Consider the following 6,000-nt stretch of genomic DNA (forward strand, 5'->3'; position numbering starts at 1 on the left):
AATCAACTAATCAGCCGATCTACAAGGTTAAAACAAAATAAAGTCAACAGATCTGCTGATTTGGAGGTTGTGATTTGCCATCCAATTTGCGTGATTTTAGGCCAAAATCTGTAGGAGCAGTGTTGTAAAATGTGTTTTGCAAAAATCTGTCTGATGGTGGCGCTAGAGAGGGGCATGTGTGAAATCAGGGACGGAGGTTGTGATTTGACAATCAATTTGTGTGATTTTAGGCCAAAATCTGTAGGAGCAATGTTCGCAAATGTTTTGCAAGAATCGGCCTCATGGTGGCGCTGGAGGGCCATGTGAGAAATCACGCAGCCAAGGAGTGTGTGCAAAGTTTGGCATGGATAGGGGCAATGGTAACGGAGATATGAATAGGGCAAAAGTATGATGTCACACGGACAGAGTGACAGCCGGTGGAGGTTTCGATAGTAACTGCGACCTAACAGTCGCAATAATACTCACATCTCTTTAGTTAAATGCTTACATTGAAGAAAGAGATGAGGCCACACCCCAAACAATAGTGGACACAGGCAATAATCCACAACTGCACACTCCTGACAATATAAAACACATTCTCACTGTAAACGATAGAACCAAAATAACACAGTAAAACGGTAAAAGAGACCATACAAAATACAAGCAAACAGTCTTACCGGTTAACAGAGCAGCACACACTCAACTCAGCAGTGTTTTGTTCAAACTGTTCAGATGGATTCAATCGGCCGACGCCCAACAAGCAACCATCTTAGCTGCTGCATTCTGGGAAATGTAGTTTTTCTGAAAACCAAACAATTAAGATTCAGTTCACAGGCAAAAAAACTAAAAAAATCAACTAATCAGCCGATCTACAAGCTTAAAACTAAATAAAGTCGACAAATCTGCTTATCTACAAGCAATAATTACATTACCGAAATGAATCTTTTTACATTCCAATCCCAAAACCAGAAACAAACATTTCCGAGCCACATGTTCACTTACCAATTATCTTAGTCACGCAGCCTCAGTGTCAATATCAGAGTTGGTCAGGTGGATCTAAAAGCAATATAGTGTGGGTTAAATATAAATGGAGTAATGCTGTTAGAAATTGGAATAGTCTTGCAATGAAATGTGTACAAACCTGCAGCAGCTCCAATGAGGTTACTGAACAAACTGAAAAAAGACTGGCTTTATACAGGGTGTGGTGATTACGAATGCTCTGCAGCTGTGACTCAGGGACCGTGGTCAAAACATTGCATGTGAAAAATAAGAATATATTCCATTTGAAAAATAAAATAAAATGACTGTAATTCCCGCTGAACCGTGGGTTACAAGTGCACAAGTGCACAGTGCACTAACCTACATTATTGCAAAGTGTGATTTAAATGTGACTTTGAATGTATGTTTTAGAGGCAGAAGAATAACGCACGCACGCACGCGCACGCACGCGCACGCACGCACGCACGCACGCACGCACGCACGCACGCACACACACACACACACACACACACACACACACACACCTGTGCCTAACCATTCTGCATTAGAGGTGGGATTTATGGCTATTTGAAGTGAGACAGTACCATCGATCATAAAATGTGTGTGTAAATTAAGCTACCTTGACTTTTGTTATTCATAAAACACCTAAAAAAACAAGCAGGCAACAATGAACTCGCTCCTCCACTTGTTCTCTCTCTCTCACTCACTCAATGTACTCAGTCAGTACTCAGTGGAGTAGCAAGGAGATGTTGAATTGGGGGGAGGGGGTCTCCCCCCCAAATGAACGGCTCTCTACTGCGCGAACCGGATCCCAACGTTCACTTCAAAGAGCCGTTCAAAAGATGGCTTTTGAACGGCTGGCTTTTGAACGGCTTTTGAGCGTCTTTTTTCAGTCAGTACTCAGTGGAGTAGCAAGGAGATGTTGAATTTGGGGGAGGGGGTCTCCCCCCCAAATGAACGGCTCTCTACTGCGCGAACCGGATCCCAACGTTCACTTCAAAGAGCCGTTCAAAAGATTTGATTCGTTCGCGAACGTCCCAGCTCTATTCTGCATCTAGCCTAAGGACCAGATCATGGGAAAACCCTACTCACGTCAGGGTGGGGGGTCCCCAGTTCAAATATGATTCTTTTTGGTTTCAGTGATATTTGGACTTACCCTCTACGGTAGTTCATCATGAAAATGTTACTTTGCATGTATGTTTTAGAGGCAGAAGAATAATTTGCATACAACTTGCAATGTTGATTGAACTATTAAAAAAGCATGTTTCAATGTTTAAAAAATCCGATCTGACAGATCTTTAGATATTGGTCCAAAGTTCATGTAAAAAAAGTTCCGTGCACATGACGCAAAAGTTCCGGAATAAAAGCGGGTTTAAGTGTTTTACGAACTGCTCCAAAAGGCGGAAAATCGAAGGGCGGAGCTTACTTAACAAAGACACAGATGTCTTCAGCTTGAGTCAAGGCACGCGTGTAAGCAAGTTGCATGTCTTCAAACGAAACGAGGCATGACTTATGCCCCTTTAAAGTTTGAGTTTTCAAACGCTTCGTATAGCGCCCCCCTTTGGCCAATTGGAGTAAGATTGCTTTCAGTGATATTTGGACTAATCCTCTACATATTTGCCAAATGCCATGAACGTGTCACTTTGCATGTATGATTTAGAGGCAGAAGAATAATTTGCATATAACTGCAACATTGAGTGAATTATTAAAAAATAATGTTTCGCTTTAAAGAAAATCCGCCTAAGTTTTCAGACCGTATTGGTCCAAAGTTCATGTAAAAAAAGTTTCGCGCACATTACGCGAAAATCCCAGGAGGAGATACATTTTTACTGTTTTTCATATAATTCAAAATTGTGGGAGAAGTAAAGGTCAGAGGTCAAAAGTCAGAGCGTAAAAGTTGTTCGGCATGAGGAGACGCATAAGTGTATACAGGTTCCATTGCTGTACCTGAAACAGGGCATGAGCTACACCAGTTCAAAGTTTGCACTTTCGAAGGCTTCCTACAGCGCCACCCTTTGGCCGATTGTTGCGAGCTTCGCGTTTTAGCCGTTTGGCATGGTCCTCTGCCATACTGCCATGAACGTGTCACTTTGCAGTATGATTTAGAGGCAGAAGAATAATTTGCATGAAACTGCATTATACGGTTAATTATTAAAAAATAATGTTTCGCTTTAAAGAAAATCCGGCTAACTTTTCAGACCGTATTGGTCCAAAGTTCATGTAAAAAAAGTTTCGCGCACATTACGCGAAAATCCCAGGAGGAGATACATTTTGACTGTTTTTCATATAATTCAAAATTGTGGGAGAAGTAAAGGTCAGAGGTCAAAAGTCAGAGCGTAAAAGTTGTTCGGCATGAGGAGACGCATAAGTGTATACAGGTTTCATTGCTGTACCTGAAACAGGGCATGAGCTACACCAGTTCAAAGTTGGCATTCTTCAAAGGCTTCCTACAGCGCCACCCTTTGGCCGATTGTTGCGAGCTTCGCGTTTTAGCCGTTTGGCATAGTCCTCTGCCATACTGCCGAGTTTCGTAAAAAGCGACTGCACGGTCTAGCCGCTAGAGAAAAAGTGGCGGAAGAATAATAATAGTGCTGAAGTCCAATATCAATAAGTGGCCTTCGGGCACTTCGTGCCTTGGCCACTAATAATAGTGCTGAAGTCCAATAACAATGAGTGGCCAAGGCTTTTGCCACTTCGTGGCCTTGGCCACTAATAATAGTGCTGAAGTCCAATAACAATGAGTGGCCAAGGCTTTTGCCACTTCGTGGCCTTGGCCACTAATAATAGTGCTGAAGTCCAATATCAATAAGTGGCCATTTGCCACTTCGTGGCCTTGGCCACTAATAATAATAGTGCTGAAGTCCAATAACAATGAGTGGCCAAGGCTTTTGCCACTTCGTGGCCTTGGCCACTAATAATAATACTATATAATCATTCTTACTTATGTCACTTGTATCTGCACTCACATGTTGTCATGCTCAAGAGAATAACTCCCTAAACTGCATTTAAGAGGTATTAACAGGCTGGACAGTAAACGGGTGGAACAGGCACAAACAGCAGAATCAGACACCAGGAGGAATACAGTGCTTACACAGCGTGTTATGATTCATTTGACTTATCTGATATAAAACAAGATGTTCCATAAAGTATCAGCCTCGGGAGATTGCTGTATGATGACTTCATTACATGTCCATGGGATCTAGCATCTGATCTAGGATCAGAGTATAATTATATTAGACACATTTTTATGACAAATGTCTTATAAACCTACATTAGCAGGAAATAGAAAAGAGAACAAAAAACATAACACATACAATACAAATACAGTGTGTTGTGCTGGGGCCATCATACTACCTGCTTATCATCATACTACCTGCTGGGGCCATCATACTACCTGCTTATCATCATACTACCTGCTGGGGCCATCATACTACCTGCTTATCATCATACTACCTGCTGGGGCCATCATACTACCTGCTGGGGCCATCATACTACCTGTTGGGGCCATCATATTACCTGCTGGGGCCATCATACTACCTGCTGGGGCCATCATACTACCTGCTGGGGCCATCATACTACCTGCTTATCTGAGCAAAGGTTACGGCCACGGGCCACCACACACCCACTGGTCTGGTGGAGCTGCTGCCGCTTACAGCAGGGGTTTTCAAAGTGGGTGTCGGGGCACCCTGGGGTGACGGGGCACCCTGGGGTGACGGGGCACCCTGGGGTGTCGGGGCACCCTGGGGTGTCGGGGCACCCTGGGGTGTCGGACAGCAGTCCAGGGGTGCCGCGATAATTTGATAATATTTGAAATTTATTTGGACATTTAAAAATATATTTATTATCATTTTAAACTTGAAGTACAAAGTTATTTTCAGTCAGAATGGCTATTATCTCAACGTTTTCTTTGCAACATAATCACTAAAATATCGTCACTGTCGGGCACAAACCTTGTATTTCCAAGTTACAAGACACAAAGTCACACGAAATTAGTGATGCGAGGCGTTGTGTGCTTGTAGATCTGCTGTTTTCACTAGTTTAGTACATATTTTAGATGATAAATACAAAACGAACGGTTTCCACCCGACAGCGACGATATGCTATAAATATAAGGTGCTGGGAGTGAAAATGATAATGTAGGGGTACCTCGGATTAAAACAAATATTTATAGGGTGCCCTGAGACAAAACAGTTTGAAAACCCCTGGCTTTCAGTAGGTGGCCTGAGAGCCTTACAACCACCTGAACCGCATTGGCTCAGGGGTAGAGAAACCGTCATTAGAACACGGAGGGTTCCCAGTTGGAATCCGGGCTCCCCCAGAGTTGGTCCTTGAGCAAGACTCTGAACCCCTAGTTGCTCCCGGTGAGCAGGGCTGAGCAGGAAATCCTATTTAATACTTTATATGACGTTGTGGTTCACAACACAACGCAACACATGCGTTGTGAGCTTGAAGATCTGCTATATATTTAGATTGAAGACTGACACATGTAGAACAATCTGAGTACTTTTACTTTTTTGATGCCAGAACCTTTGTACTCTTACCCACAGTAAATTTGTAATACTTTATGGATCAAGTATTTTTATATTGTGGAATTGTTACTTAATATGTTATTTAGTCAGATTATGTATGGTAATTGTTATGTTAATACATTAAAACCTCAGAAGCAGATCTGCGTCATTTTCGATTTTAACGATATTGTAAAATTTTTGGACATTTTTGGAAAATGTTGAAAGTGTGATTTGTAGAATCATGCCTCAGGTCTTCAAGGGTTTATACAATGTCTTATACACAACTTTCCAACATCCCATCATGCATTGCGCAGAAGGCGAGCGGCATTTCCGGCGTCTACAAGCTCACAACGGTTGCAACTGCGACGCGACGTGAGCTTGTATGTCTGCTGTTAACCGGCAGTGTCCTGCAGATAATGCTACAGTAAAGTCTAGCGGAAACAGGTGGATACAAAGTGGGGTGGTTGTATTTGGTCTCCCTGCTCTTCTGTTGATCATAAGATCCTGTGTGTTA

At 42.6% G+C, this 6,000-nt stretch overlaps 1 protein-coding gene across 1 annotated transcript in view; it reads left to right on the forward strand.

Moving 5' to 3' along the window:
* Positions 1–6,000, forward strand: part of asmt (acetylserotonin O-methyltransferase) — a gene marked incomplete at both ends in the record, with an annotated part of 78,688 nt that overhangs the window by 18,995 nt on the left and 53,693 nt on the right. The gene's annotated exons all lie outside the window — the stretch shown is intronic.

This window comes from Nannobrachium achirus, assembly GCF_963921795.1.
Source record: "Nannobrachium achirus genome assembly, chromosome: 22".
Taxonomy (NCBI): domain Eukaryota; kingdom Metazoa; phylum Chordata; class Actinopteri; order Myctophiformes; family Myctophidae; genus Nannobrachium; species Nannobrachium achirus.